This window comes from Acomys minous, assembly GCF_964271855.1.
Source record: "Acomys minous genome assembly, chromosome: 14".
NCBI lineage: Eukaryota > Metazoa > Chordata > Mammalia > Rodentia > Muridae > Acomys > Acomys minous.
This window is the reverse complement of record NC_140496.1, coordinates 7,770,131-7,785,976: the sequence shown is the minus strand read 5'-3', so window position 1 is coordinate 7,785,976 and position 15,846 is coordinate 7,770,131. Positions and strand designations below refer to the sequence as shown.

The following is a 15,846-nucleotide window of genomic DNA, read 5'->3' as shown; positions in this document are numbered from 1 at the left end:
ATTCATTTCCTTGGTCTTTCTGTAAACTGTTCCTGAAGGCCAGTTGGCCAAACAGGGTCCTGGGCTCACAGGCAGCCACGAGAGGGACTGGGAAAGAGTCTGTCGGGGACAGATGGGAACAGGGACCTGCAGGTAGCTGCTGGACCAAGGCCACAGCCACTAAAGGAAGATCCAGCTTTCTGTTCCTAGCTGGGCAGTCTTGGAACCAGCATCAAGCTGCTTCTTCACTTGTCTGTTGATAATTCACAAGTGCTGTGGAAAAGGTGTCTGATCCAATTCAATATTTCTCAGTCAGGACTAGAGGTTACTTTGTCTGATAGGTCAGGAGCGGCCGCAGAGTCCCATGGAGCATGCCTGACCCCCGCCTCACAGCACAGGCAAGACTTCATTTCCAGTGCAGCAGAGAGATCTCAGTGGAAGAACCAATACATGAAACTTCTGGAAGAAGCATACAGACATGCAGATTTATCTAGCCATGGCAGAAGAAACATGCTGTTTCAGAGCAGAAAAACATGTACGCCTCACCCTGGCGCTGATGGAAGTCCCTGGTTCTATTAGATTTTCTGTCTTGCAGGAGGTGGAGAGGGCTGATAGTTACCTAGAGATAACCCCAGCACCAGGCAGGTGTGGGGCAAGTGCTCTGACCTGAGGAGCCGGGAGTCACATCTGGGCTGGGTGGTCACGGGTTCAGCACCTCAAACTCAGGGCTAGATTCACCAAAGCAGGACTGGGCTCATCCTTGGGACAACTACAATGTTCTCACATTTACACCCAAGCCAAAGACCACCTGTGCGTACAGGTGACTTACTAAACACGCACACACACACACACACACACACACACACACACACACACACACACACACAGGATACGTGTATACACCATACATCTACACACATGCACCTGTGACCAGACCATGGAGACTTACCTGTTCTGAGAAAGCAAAGATGACGGGCCTATGTGACAGGTCACGTGACCTTCCTGTTGGTACTGTCTAGACCTTTCTGGATCTTCTCCAGCCTCAGAGCCTGAAGTAACTGATTACTTAGGTGCATGGCCTAAGTGGACTGAGGCATGGGGACTAGAGGCACAAGGCCCGTGGCAAGGCTTATGACATGAAATTGCAAATAGCTGAGTGAGATGGCTCCTCCCAGAGATCCCAGCACTCGGGAGGCTGAGACTGGAGGGTTGCTTAGAGTTCTGCAGTCAATGCCAGTGAAACAAAAACAAAAGTAGACTAAGCAACCAGCCAACCAAACAAATATAAACAATGTGGACAAGACCGGAAACAACTTAGTCTTGTAGAACGGCATGAGCCCTTCCTAGTGGCCAGAGATACAGCCAAGGCCTTCACAGTCTGGCCACTGTGCCCTGCAGCCTGGGATTTAAGGTGATTCAGACTTCAGTGTCTGCAGCCCTGGGGGATGAACTCGGGGCCTTGCACATGCAAGGCTGTGCCTGTGGGCACCTGTGACCTTGCTCTGTGCCCTCCTGATCTCTGTCTGCCAGGACACCGTGTTTCTGTGGGTGCTGCAGGTGCATCAGCATCACAGCCAGCTCTCTCTCCGTATACAGCCGTTCTGAGGCAAGGGTGGGCTTGGCCTTGCAGGGATTTTTCTGTTCAGCCTTTGGAAGAGAGGTCTCTTCATCTGACGCTCAGGCCTTCTTTTCATCTGCCTTAGCGTTCTGTCTCAGGAGGCTCTCACATACCAGACCCTCGACAGCCAGGTCCTCTTGGCCACTAGAGGTCTGGGGTTGTCATGGACAGGGGCCACTCATGAGGCCCTTCCGAGGCTATGGTTGTTGTATGGGGAGAGCCATTTTGTTCATGGTGTAGCTGCCAGAGTCTGTGATTCCGTGATCAGCCCTGGTTAAACTCATTGGGTCATCAGAGAGAAGTCAGGAAAGAAGAGAGGCAGTTGGGAAAAGTCAGTGCAAATGGGAGGTGATAAGACAGGGTGACGGGGCAAAGATGATCAAAGTATGTCACATGCAGGCATGAAAATGTCATTATGAAACCCACCACTGTGTGTTGTCAATGAATGCTAGTAAAAACTTTAAAAGCAGCAAAGTAGATTATTATAAAATGAATGATACGTTGCTTGGTCAGAATGGGGGAAAAGATCGGACAGGAAGGCGCATCTGGTATTATGACCGTTTATTTCAAGTTAGCGCGTGTACACATATGTGTGTGTGCGTATGTGTGTACCGTGCTGGGGTGAGTGCGCTTATAATAATAGCATGGAGCCATGGAAATGACCAGTGCTGGACCGGATGCAGGGCGCACATCAGAGGAGACATGCCCAGGTGGCGTTGGCAATGGATCACTCTGACTGTATTCTAAACACGAACCGCCCTTGTGAGCAGCGGATGGCTTATCTAGTCCGACGCTGGCCCCTTATGAAAATTTGAATTTGTGCCATTTCCTGTGATGAGGGCCTCCACAGGGGTGATGGGGGGCATATCTATTTTGGATTCTCCCTTCAAAACCTCCCGGTATCATGGAGATCAACTGGCACCATCAGAGCCCTAAGAGTCTCTTTCACAGAAAGGCAGAGCGCCTATCAATGGGGCGCACGCAAGCCAGGCGGAAGACTCCGCCAATGGCCAGTCCATCAACTTTGGCAGGTGTATACACTATGCCTTTGATCTCAGAGGTTCGCCGAATTTAGATGACATAACCCGTGTTTTGTTATCTTTCTCCAAGGCAGAAGGGACGTAAGCAGATATCCACTTTTGCAAGATAAAATTAGCACCCCTTTGCTGGAAGACAAACATCACCAGGCAGGAAAACTCTGATTAAAGTACAAAGCAGACAGGGGTACCGGGCTGCACCTTCTGAGAAAGACCCCTATTTATAGTGATAGGAAATAGTGTTGGTTTGACATAGGGCAGTGAGCAGAAGTCACCACAGCCTGAAATACATGGCTCAGTTTGCACACTCACATTCTGGAAAGTTCATTTTGGATTTGGTTCATAGAGACCCAATCTAGGGTTTGGGAAAGAAAGAAGAAAAGGATGTCATGACAGACTTTACTCCAGAGCAAGGAGTTCCACAGGTCTGGGCTCCTGTTCCCACACTCCAGGGCTATTAGGAACAATTGTGCCATTTATTAACTGCACAGAAGACTGTCGGAGAAGGCAAGTTAAGTGGGTATAATCCTAGAGCTGCTCACCCTGGTGCGGGGCTGGGTTCCAGAGGGAGTGGACCTGTGGTTATTCCAGGCAGGGCACCAGGGAACCCTGCTTTTCATGCACCTGCCTCTCACCTTGACTGCTGGGCTCTAAGACCATGGGCACACACACCCACTGGAGCATCTGGTCTGGGAAGATAAACTGATTTGGACCTCTTTCACTTCCCTTCGGAAGCCAGTTGCAGGGGTCGGCTTCCCGCCGTCAGTAGTAACTTGCTTCCCACGCAACCTGTATTATTTCATTGGGAAAATAGCCCACCACATCCATGTTCCTGTCTCTCAAATTAATTTACATTAAAAATGGGATTTGATGTAACAGAGGAGGGAGAGAGAATATCCATACGGATTTCATTTAATTCTTTCTTTCTTTTTCTTTCTTTCTTTCTTTCTTTCCTTCCTTCCTTCCTTCCTTCCTTCCTTCTTTCTTCTTTCTTTCCTTTTCTTTTTTTTGGGGGGGGGGTCGTGGGGTGGCAGGGTCTCACTGAGTAACCATGGCTAGCCTAGAACTGGCTTTGTAGACCAGGCTGGCTTCGAACTCAGAGCAATTCACCTGCTTCCCAAGATCTGGGATAAAAGTTGTTCACCACCGCACATCTTCCTAAGGCCTTTCCAGCTCGCTTGTCTTCTGTCTGCAGCAGCTCCACTGTGTCCCCTCTCTCAAGACCTCTGAGGTCTCAGCACAGGGCAGGCCAACACAAGTCTCGCAGTGACCATAGTGTCCTCACGTTCATGAGAAAAATGAACCACAACCCCTCAAAACATAAAGAGATCTAACATGGAGTGCAGGGCTCTGATCACATGTTGGAAAGCAGATTTCTCTTGTCAGTTCGCTCGCCTGGTTCGTCTCCCATTACTGTCTCTTGTGAGTGTGTCCTAGCTTGCACAGCTCTGGGCTGCACGCCTTACAACACAGACTTCTCTTTCTTGCCTTGTCACCTTTTAGAATCAACTTTTTACTCATCTACTGGAAGGTGTAGAGCACACAGATCTTGGAGACGAGGCTTGGTGAGGTCTGCAGTTCAGTGAGGGCAAATTAACAGCCAGCCATGTGCAGACATCACTAGCCAATCTGTGCATTGCCCAGCCCTGATGGAGTGCTGCTGACATCCACGCCCCCCCCCCCCCCACGCTACCACCACACCAGGGTTCTTACATGCAGAGACCTAGGGTCCAGCTAATGAGAGGTAGAGGGGTTTAAGCCTACTCCTGGTGACTCTGTGACACAGGGGGAGGTGGGGACTCCTTTGAGTCTCCCATAAGGCTTCAGGAGCTGCTTACCCTGAGCAGGTGATAGTATTACTGGCCACTCAGTTCCCAGAATGCCTTGCCCTGCCACCTGCATTGTGTTCGTGGGCCTATGGCTCCATATACTTGTGAGGAGGGACCGTGGGCTGAGGGGATTCTGAGATCATATAGGGCCTCTCTTTGTTCCAGGGCAGTGGGCCTCAGGAGTGGATGTGCCCAGGGAGACTCTGTATATGTGTGTGTGTGTGTGTGTGTGTGTGAGAGAGAGAGAGAGAGAGAGAGAGAGAGAGAGACAGACAGACAGACAGACAGACAGACAGACAGACAGAGACACAGACACAGACACAGACACAGACACAGACACAGACAGAGAGACACAGACAGAGACACAGAGATACAGACACACGCGCACGCGCGCGCACACACACACACACACACACACACACACACACACAGAGAAAGAGAGAGAGAGAGAGAGAGAGAGAGAGAGAGAGAGAGAGAGAGAGAGAGAGAGAGAGAGAGATATCTGCTTCTTCTTTCTAATTTTTAGGGTCTATTCCTAATTAGTTGCAACGTGTATTCCACATTCTCCACAAATAATTGGCCTTTCATTGCTGTCATGTATAAAGCTGCCTGACCCCATAGAAATCACCCCAGTGGGGGAAAAGTCCTCTCACACAATCTGTTTCTCAGTATATGTTCATGAAGCTTCCATCAGCGCATGGCAATGGCCTCCGGGCCACTTCTAGGCCACTTTGACCTTTGCGTATTGCCTGGGTGGTGGTCCCGAGTGTCTCGTGAGGGCTTCTTAGTAAGTGTCGCGAGGGGCTGCCGAGGCAGCTTAATGTGTAAAAATGCCTAACTCTCATGTAAGGAGCTGGATGTGGTCAAATAGGCCCCTGTAACCCCATCACAGTGGAAGGGAGACAGGAAGGTTCCTGGGGTTTGCTGGCCACCGGCTGATCTCCAGGTTCAGTGACCGAGTAAGGTAGAGAGTGAGAGAGGGCACAGGGTGAAGAAGAGAGAGATGCCAGAAAAAGATCTAACAGGATGGAAAGGGGCGGCCCCATTTCTTTTTCCCCTGAGAGTTCAGCATTGCAAACATGTTTCTCTCATTTTAATTACATAGGCTTGGGGCTTTAAATATAAGAACAAGCTGGTGTGGAGAACGGCGCACTTGCTTACATCCGGTGGCCGAGGATTTTATTCAGCAATAAAAGGAGGAAGACGGAGGGTTAACTTAGGGTTCACCGTTGATGTAAAGGGAAATGGGTCCAGGAGACTTAAGTGACTTACCCAGAGTTTCCTGGCAAAGGGTCAATGGATAAAACACACACGTAAAAATAAATTTCCTATGGTAGTGGGTCACCCCAACATCGCCTTGCCATGCCACTGTTTCTTCTGTTGATCTTTCTATTGTGGCGTGGCTGTCCCATTTTTAAAAGTGAGCTCTTGTTCCCTGTACCATTATTTGTTTGTTTGTTTGTTTTTTTCATTGTCTGGGAAGATAGCAATGTGTTCTTCTGAGAATAGGAGATGCTCTCTCAGGCTATCGCTCTTGCCCTATGATGTCCAGGGAAACTGGTATCCAGAGAGAGGCAAGCAGCTGGGCTGAGCAGGCACTGCCTGTAGGAGACAGAAGCGCGATTTGATTTGGGGGCTTCCAGACACCAGCTCTCGAGCCCCTCACCACTGCTTCTTGGTCTCAGAGTCAGGGCCTTGGCTGGCTGTGAGGGGAGCCCTACCCCTGGCTGGGAGCTGGCCGCAGGATGTGGGTGTTTATTATTCACGAGGCTCCGTGCTCGGCCTCCGTATGACACTGGGACAGCAAGGGCGAGATGGCTTTGAAGAAGGTGGAAAAGAGTTTTATGTCCAAACAGACACGGTAGGAGGCAGCGGATGGCTAGAGTGGGGTGGCTGAGAGCCCATCAGGTCTGCCGTGTCATATGGCGATGCTGTGTCAGGACCTGGTTCCCATGGTGACACGGTGAGGTTTGGGAGTGACTGTGGTGGTGTTGATAGGGTCCCCCCTGGGGAAGGCTGGAGCATGTGGTACCCACCCTGAGTTTGGCACCTGAGGACATCTGATACCAGCTAGATCCAGTTAGCCCAGCTGAGCCCCGGATGTTGGGGTACGGCACAGCACTGTCTCTGCTGCTAGTGGAGGAATCCGATAACGCATTTACAGCCTCCAGCTCGGTTCCTGAGGCAAGATCTGTGGCCATACCATCTGGAAGGTGGCAGGCTAGTATTGCAAGGCACAGTGGCTAGTCTGCTGAGCACTTCCAATGAGTCATATGCTTTCTACTCTCTGTTCATGTCCTTGGATCACAGCTACTAGTGGGGACTACTAACACTATGACCTCATCCCAGGCTCAACATGGCACAGTGGCTTGCCCAAGCAGAACATGGCCATAGCTATCTCGCTCCTCCTGTCACCACATCCTGGGGGTATAGTCACCTCCTTCCTGCCTTAAAGCCTTTGTCAGAATCCAGCAGTCTGGTCTTTGCCTCAGTTTCCCTAGCTATAAAATGCAGGCCGTGGCAGTGTCAAATAAGCTTCTCTACACACCCACGGGCTCGCCTCCCACAAGGCTGTGAAGAACTCCTTGTCTCCCTCCATCTCTTTTGATGAGAAGAAAGGCCAGCGATGCTGACACCAACGTCTCCCGGGTGGGCAACAACTTGCACCCAGACCTGCAGCTTCAAATCCACCCGAAGAAATGCTACAGCAGCATTTGCGATTGGCTTCTGCCACCTTCCTGACCCTCCCAGGAGCAAGGTTGTCTCTCTCACAGCAGTCACATCCCCAGCATCAATTTCCACCTGCTGCTTTCCCCCACCACCGACACGAGTGTGTGTGTGTGTGTGTGTGTGTGTGTGTGTGTGTGTGTGTGTGTGTCCTCCATACGGCTGGCATCAAAGGGATTAAGCTGGAGACAGCCGCAGAATCTGGAGGCCCTCTCTCTGTAGTCTAAGGCGGCCACCTTCTGTTGGCCCAGAGCAGGAGGCAAGGGGAGCGGCCTGAGTCATTTTTCAGCATCCGTCCATCTGTCCTTCTGTTCCGTTTGTGGCCACAGGGCAGGAACCTGAGACTTGAGACTGCTTGTTGCTGAGGACAGGGAACTGTTGAGGGCTCCAAGTGAGCAGAAGTGGGGCTTTCACCAGTCCCCCTCAACAAACAGGGCTTCTATGTCATTGCTGGGGAGCTGGGCCAGGCTCAGAAGGGCAGAGCACCTGGGTGACCAAGCCAGCAGTCAACTGGGCTTCTGTGGTAAACCCCTAATCACAATGTCTGCTAGCTAAAGAGATCCAGGCAGCAGAGTCCCCCATGTGGCCTGAGATGCCTGTGAACCCCTGGACTCTGCTAATTGGGGTGCCCTCTGTCACCAGGACATCCTGCTCTCTGTCTGAGTGGAAGAGATAAGGAGGGAGCAGGTCGCTCTGAACCTCCCTGGCTGCATGGGCTCCAGGTTCCCCACCTCAGAAAACTCTGGGGTGCTGTGTTCAGGGGGAGTGTGGGGAGCCAGGAGCCCCTCTAAAATAAGGCTAGAAGTACCCAGACTAACAGCAGATCACCATTCCCTCACTGGGCAAGATCTCTTTTTCTTAAGATACTGACGGGTTTCCTCCATGGAACAGACACACACCTTCATCCCCCAAATCAAATTGTTACTAGAAAATAAGAGAACCTTCCATTTCATTAACTCCATTAACCCGGAGTAATTGTGGGGTGTGCTTGGAAATTGTAGAAATCAAATCAAACCCACCAAGTCCTCTGTGCTTATCACCGTGGCTTGGAAAAACAAATCAAAGACAAATAATGAAGCAACCTTTGTTTTCTAAGAATAAACAATATTGAAAAAGAGATGCCGAGTGGCTTAGCACACTAAAGTAATTGAGGCATGCTTTCAGTATTTACAGCCCCCAAATGTCTGATAGTCCAAACCCCAACCAATGTACACCCTGATCATGGAGTTTTCCCCTTATCCAAATTATAAAAAGTATTATATGCTATATTGACTTTGGGGCTAAATCTTTCCTTATAAGGTGTTGACATAAATAGCTTTTATTATGGAGCTCTGGACTAGAAAGGACCCCCATAGTTGTTAAAGGTCCCAGCTGCTGCTGTTATCATTGGAGATGTTAACCGCAATTCCTAACATCTAATATCAAATTTTAGCACAAATCCTATAAAACGTATCTTGTCAGAAAGTGCCAGAACCCCTAAGCTCTTCTCTGGGGAACAAATCGCAGCTGGCGCCTTGTCCCTGAGGGCTGAGTACCAATTTGCTGCGGCCTCTAGCCTCGGGCAGCAAATTAATATTCTCTGTTTCTCCCCCTCTGTTGTAGGGCTCACGGGACCTCCGGTGTCTAGGATGGCCATGGACTGGGGCCACTTGATGGGGTGACACCGGCCTGCAGAGCTGAGTCCAAGGCCTGGAGATAGGGCCCAGCACTAGGCATTCGAGGAATGAAGCTTGCAGGCCCGGGGGGATTCTGCACGTAGTGACAGCCCTAACATTAGCCAGAGCCCTGGACGCCTGGAGAAATGGCCTTGCCCACCCTGAGAGAGAGAGGTAACGTTTATTTTGTATTTTTTCTCTCTCTCCCATACATGGAGCTTCGTAAGACCACCAAGAGTGGGATCATTTTTCCCCCACCACGATGTACAATTCACATTTGTTAATCAAAAAAAAAAAAAAAAAAAAAAAGGCTTGAGGTCGCCTACCTAGACTTTTTTTCCCCCCTTAAACAGGAAACGGGTTTCAGATGTTTATATGTTAAGCAAGCCTACTAAATCTGTTTAGCCTTTTACCAGGCTTGAAATCCCACTGTTCACTTCCAATGTTCGGATCTCATAGCTTGCATGGCATTCATATTTTTTTTTAAAAAATCCCTCTTGTAATTTACAATTATATATAAAAAAATCTTTCTATAGTCACCTGCTTGGCTGGGGCAGGCTGCAGCAGAGGTTAAATAAACGGAGCCAACAGTGTGCCCTGGGCTTGTTTTCATGCCACTATGCCGATCCTCTCCAGAGTCACTTAAAGCAGCAGCGCGGCCGCATGTATTTTCACGGGTCTGAGATCAGACACTGTGGGCTGTCTGGGTGTCCCCTCTGGATTAAGACAGAGACGCAGGTGTGTGTGTATGTGTGTGTGTGTGTTGGAGGGGGATGGTCTTTTCCCTTAAAACACAGTTTCAATCAGATCGGTGCAGTGCTACAGGGGGTGGGACCTAGCAGAGCCCAGCGGCTGCCACTGCTCTGAACCGTCTGCTGCAAGCCAATGTTTGTGAATACGAGTTTTTGTATTATTGCTGCGTATCACCCCTCGCCCTAGGGCTAGTAATTTTCAACAATCACGCTAGTTCCCGTGCCTACGATAGCAAATCAATGTGTGTGTGTGTATATATTTTTTTTTAATGTTGGAGAGGGATGTGTATTTAGAGCCCAAGGAGAGAGGAACACATGTAGGGAGAGGTTCCTTTTTAGAGGAAATTTGTTAGCTTTCAAATCTTTGGCTTTAAAAGATTTAAATTATGCTGTTTGCCACAGCCGCATCAAATGGCCCTGTGCCCTAAACTCACTGCAATCAACCACAGGCGCTCTGTCTGTGGATCTTACAAGAGAGGCAAAAGATAGCTCTTCCATTTCTAAAAATGAAAACAGAAACAAAGACCCATTCTCCATCCCTACCAGCACCCACACATACATTCACTGAGTTCCAAACCGTCCCCCGGCCCCCCCCCCCCGTGAGTGTCAGTAGGATCTGAGGGAAAGTTGGGACAATGCAAAAATAGCCATATAAGAAATATCCAAATTCTCTTAAGTGTTGGTGAGATTGGAATGACAAGACCAAAAATTTAAATATGTTTTTTGTCACCAAACTAAAAAAGGGCCACATGTAAATAAATCCCAGAGTCTGTTTCAACTTGGTGCCACCCTCTGCCTGGCTTGCTTGAGCTGTCATAGCTCAAAATTAGGAAAGCCGGCTAAGCAACCCTACAGTTACTTGCAGGCAAAAGCAGCAAAGGAGACAGGCGTTCTCCAGAGGGGATCCTGAGGACAGAATGCCTGCCAGGTTCCCCTGGGGAGCAAGCCTAGGTACCTCCTCTAAACTGCTTGGCATGGCCTATTGAGACGTTTTGTGGCCATGAAGCTACGAAAAGGGAAGAAACCAGCCTGGAATGGCAGCGATTTCCCCTGTGGGGCCGGTATAGTCATGCTGGGCTAATGTGGCTGCTTAGCTGCCTGTGCTAAAGGCTCAAGGTAGGAACCTGCTTTGGACCAGCACATTTTATTTTTAAATATCTTTTGGACTCACCAAGTGTTAAGGACTAGAAACCCCCTAGTCTGCCCCATTGCGGAGATGTTTCCCAAGCCAACACCTGGGTGCCGTAAATCACACCACGGTAAACACATCAGGCCAGAACACGGGCTCTGGCTGCCGGGTGGCACCCTCCTAAATGGCTGCAGCTTTCACTCAGAACACCCTCCCTATGGGAGCAGAGCCCCCCCTCCCCACGCAGGGGTTGCCAAGATAAAGTCGGATTTCTCCACTCCCCACCATGTCGCCCAAGCGGCTCACCCAGGGCTGGACCAGGGAGGGTGTCAGTTTCTCCAGCGGCGTCTGTGGAGTTAAGGATGGCTTTCTCACCCCTCAGCAGGAAAGCCTGTGATTTGTGAAGGCATCATGAAGAGATAAAACACAAGTAATTTTTATTTTAATATTGCAATAGTTAACACATAGCAAACTTAACACCAGTAACTGAAAAAAAAAACCCAAACAAAACTAGTGAACTGTCCCCTAAAGGCGGCAAGTCAAAGCGAGTTTCCTTTTTTCTTCTAAAACGTAGTGGGCTGAAATTTAAAATAAAACCTTCCCCTTTTTTTTCTTAGAAACTTAACTGGTAATAAATGGGCATCCACTGCCATTTGAACAATTGTCACAAAAGTATCCCAATGGTGAAAAAGCTGGGGGTTGATAACAGAAAGCAACCTCCCCCAAATCACCTCCTTATTGTGAATTTCTTCACATTTCAATATTCTTTTTTTAAATCTCTCTCTGATTATCTGGCCATAGTAGTCTTTTAAATCCTGTCTTCTGTCTTCGGGAAGATAGATGTGCGGACAGCCACATAAACATCATAAAAGCCTTGGGGGCTGCTGCTCATGGAGGGCTGGGCTCCTTTTCCATGGAGCTGAGAGGCCGCTCTGCCTCAGGACTCACCCAGCTCCAAAGAAAAATAACCCAGAGAAATTAGTCCTCGGCTGGGAAAATGAAGCCAGGATCAAATGATTGCTGATCAGAGCAAATATTTAAATCGCCCAACTCAAATAGGGCATTATTAAATAAAGCATGTTTAAAATGTCTTAAGCAGCAAGCTCACTAGAAGAGTCTTTAAAACCCAGTATTAAGGATCTGCCCGCCTGCGTGTCTGCAAGCTTTGTCCGTGTGCAGGGAAATTTGCTTCTGACGGTGGTCAAAAGCAAACCGGCTCCTTCCCGGGGGTATTTTCCTGTGAGCATAAAATAAAAGCAGAAAGGCTTCTAGGTAGCTATTGAAACTGTTGATGTGACATAATATATGGAAGGCAAGTGACCCGTATTTTCTCGTTTATTCTTAGGACAGTGCTGCCGGACCGAAGCAGGGACACGGGTGACAAGCAGGAGCCGAGAACTCCGCGTGTGGGGTAATGTTTTCCCACCTCGGAGCAGGGAAAGGAAGCGACCCGGTTCTCACGCAACCCCAGTTGGTCCCTAATGGATGCCCCGATAATTTACATTCTGAATTTTATTTGCAAGACCTCGGATGCGGCGAGCACAAAACAGGAAAATCGTTTGGGACCCCGAGCCCAGCTCCTTCCCCACTTCTGTGAACTTGTTGGATACTCGTGATCCCCTGGAGATGTTTCTGTGTTTGGGGGGTCCCAGCTTGAAGCTAGGGTCTGGGGTCTCCACCAAGGCTGGGAAGGTTGGGGCCCATCACTCTGCTGCTGCCCGCTTTCCCAGGCCCATGTTTTCTCCTTCTGTAAGTTGAGGGACATTGCCGATGTGTCCCCACAGTGAGTGCCTGCCCCCAGGTCCCCCTTCTGTCTATAGGGGCCAGCTGGGAACTGCTCTTTGGACCTTCAACACAAAGTGGAGGGTGTGCCCACACCGTAGAGGAGCCGCCACATAAGCAAACAGTTCACAATGGCTTCCTTTATTCTTAAAAATGTTTTTCTTTTAATTACTGTGCATGTGTGCATGCATGCATGCGATCGTGTGCCTGGGTCGTGGCTCCTGCGTGGAAGCCCGTGGAAGTCAGTTTTCTCTTTTCACCACTGGTTCTAGGATGGGACTTGGGTTGTCAGGCTTGGCAGCAACTACCTCTACCGGCTGAGCCATCTTGCCAGCCCTGCTGTCTCATTTCATTCTTAAATATGTCCTTGGAATACAAGTTGCTTCAGAACTCCCAGGTAACATTTTTACTCGTCCCTTTATGATTCTTGCTGAATGACAACTACACCCAGCGAGAAGCTTGGACTTCACAGACCCATCCTGACAAGTTTCCCAGGAAAAAGTTAGCCCAGCAATGGCCAATCGCCCTGCAGAATGCCTGCCTGCGAATCCTGTAACCCTCTCCCAACACAGATAAGTGCAAAAGTTTACTTTTCTGTTCAGACCCAGCCTGGTCCCTTCCTGTTAAGACACTTGGGTTCTCAGGCAAGCCCCAGTAATTTCAGGGTCGGGGTGGATGTTGTGGGAGCAACAGCTATTTGGAAGCAGCGGGGTGCCTGGTGGTGGGGAGGGGGGGCCTTGGAGCACCTCTGGAGCCCAGGTGTACTTCAGGCACATTGGAGAATCACCTTTTTTCTTAGCCAGGGCATCTTGGCTGGCTTGATAGGTGGATAACAGACAGCCCTAACCTCTGCATGCCCGAGAGAGTGAGAGCGGCCCCTAAGACTGACTTTGAGCAGAGCACCAAGGACATTAGCTCCAACTGCAACTCCGACATAAGGAAAAGACCCCTGGTGGAGGTGGGGTCCTGACTCCCATCATAGCTGTGTGACTGGCATTCCTTTTGTGCTTCACTGTGAAGGTCCCTGCCAGGCAGAAGGGACAGTGGCGGGGTGGGCAGTACCCCTGTCACCCTAACCTCTTTCCTTGCTTTAGAAGGGCAGTCCCGATGGGATCAATGGATACACAGAAGCCTGGTGTTCCCGGCAGCAATTTTACACCTCAGGGCATCAAAGCCTGCAGGGCTGCGTCTGCAGGCTGCCTGGTACCTGAGGAGACTGTGAGAGAGAAGGAGACAGATCTCCAGGGGTGCAGTGGGGGTGGGGGGGGGAGATGGGGATGGGGGGAGAGGCCAGCAGGGTTGAGATGAAAAGACGGAGTGGGTGGGGTGAGGGCAGGAAGGGGGCTTGAAGGAAGATAAGACTCTGTGATCTCCACCCCAGCACCATTTGGTGTCTCACCTCCCCCAGGAGCCTGCTCTGCCTCAGCTGCCTCTGTCGAGCCCTGACCATGCGGGGCCTCTCATCCCTGTCATCTCCACACTGTGAACAACTCTCACAGTTGCGGGTCTGCCTGTGGCCTGTTCCCCAGGAAGTCAGAAGACCCCCAACAGCCTCCACACTCTTCCTCTACACCGCAGCTCCCAGATGCGGACAGGACACTATAGAGACACACCCCGGAGCTGGGCTTTCTCAGACTTACCACCTGCCTCTGTTTCATCATTGTCCACTTTGGCCTGCCTGCTAAGGCTTTGACTCCTCCCCTTCTAAAGATGCCTGTCTGGCCTGGGCTTGTCTTGGCCTGTTGGCACAGTGGGTGACCAGAATGCCCGTGTTCCAGACACGGGACACAGTATTCTGCATTTGGCCCTTGGGAAAGCAGGATGCTTCGCACAATGAGTGATGTCTGTGCATCTTCCGCCTTCAATGGTCATGGCTGAAGGGACTCACTGTGCCTCTTTCCCAACACTGTGGCTTTGCTGTCCAAAACCCCTTGTGACCACGGCTAGCCTGCTCTGTGCCTTTCTTATAAACCACACTAGTGGGACTGGTCAAGCATCTCGGCAGCTGGTGAGTGAGGCCTGTGTTAGAGTCTTGCCGTTTTGAATATTTCCCTGTGGTCAGACATTATGCTGTGCCCATTTGACAGACGGAGTTAGTGAGGTCCAGGTGATGTGTGCCAAGGCACACAGCTAGAAAGCGCCAGAACCCTTCTTCAGCTTATGGGACTCCTGCTCTCTGCAGGGGCCAGGAGAGAGAGTGGGGCAGAGAGGAAATGGTTTCTTGGATTGGGTGGTCAGAGCTGCAGGCTGCTCATTCTTGGAGCCTCTTTTCCTTCCTGAGGCCCAACTCCCCTTTACCACCAGCTGGCTCACAATGAAGTCACCCGGTGTAACTGTCCTTCCTTCTCCACTCCAGGCTCTGTACTGATGTCCCCTCTTTTTCTGAAGGGCTGGGATCTGTGTTCTCAGGGATAAGAAGCAGCAATCTGGAAATTCTAAGCCAGCTCTTGCTGGAACAGAGTTTGGAGCTTGAGACAAGAAGAGGCTGGGCATATGTGGCGGGGGTGGGTGGGAGTGATGGGGGTGGGGGTGGGGGTGGGGGTGATGGGGGTGGGGGTGGGGGTGGGGGTGATGGGGGTGGGGGTGGGGGTGGGAGTGATGGGGGTGGGGGTGGGGGTGGGTGGGAGTGATGGGGGTGGGGGTGGGGGTGGGAGTGATGGGGGTGGGGGTGGGGGTGGGAGTGATGGGGGTGGGGGTGGGGGTGGGAGTGATGGGGGTGGGGGTGGGGGTGGGAGTGATGGGGGTGGGGGTGGGGGTGGGAGTGATGGGGGTGGGGGTGGGAGTGATGGGGGTGGGGGTGGGGGTGGGAGTGATGGGGGTGGGGGTGGGGGTGGGAGTGATGGGGGTGGGGGTGGGGGTGGGAGTGATGGGGGTGGGGGTGGGGGTGGGAGTGATGGGGGTGGGGGTGGGGGTGGGTGGGAGTGATGGGGGTGGGGGTGGGGGTGGGAGTGATGGGGGTGGGGGTGGGGGTGGGAGTGATGGGGGTGGGGGTGGGGGTGGGAGTGATGGGGGTGGGGGTGGGAGTGATGGGGGTGGGGGTGGGGGTGGGAGTGATGGGGGTGGGGGTGGGGGTGGGAGTGATGGGGGTGGGGGTGGGGGTGGGAGTGATGGGGGTGGGGGTGGGGGTGGGAGTGATGGGGGTGGGGGTGGGAGTGATGGGGTGAGGGTGGGAGTGATGGGGTGGGGGTGGGAGTGATGGGGGTGGGGGTGGGAGTGATGGGGTGAGGGTGGGAGTGATGGGGTGGGGGTGGGAGTGATGGGGTGGGGGTGGGAGTGATGGGGGTGGGGGTGGGGGTGGGAGTGATGGGGGTGGGGGTGGGGGTGGAGTAGGGGTGGTG

At 51.4% G+C, this 15,846-nt stretch overlaps 1 long non-coding RNA gene across 4 annotated transcripts; it reads left to right on the top strand.

Moving 5' to 3' along the window:
* Window positions 1-5,911: 5,911 nt before the first annotated feature.
* LOC311583704 lies at window positions 5,912-13,747 on the top strand. 4 transcript variants are annotated; one of them, XR_014774641.1, is made up of 4 exons: window positions 5,912-6,426; window positions 7,079-7,221; window positions 8,793-9,019; window positions 12,072-13,747. It is a non-coding gene; the product is annotated as an uncharacterized lncRNA (long non-coding RNA). The 4 variants fall into 4 exon arrangements; XR_014774642.1 differs by having other exon boundaries at window positions 5,912-7,221; window positions 12,072-13,084; window positions 13,312-13,747; XR_014774643.1 differs by having other exon boundaries at window positions 5,912-7,221.
* The last annotated feature ends 2,099 nt before the right edge of the window (window positions 13,748-15,846 follow it).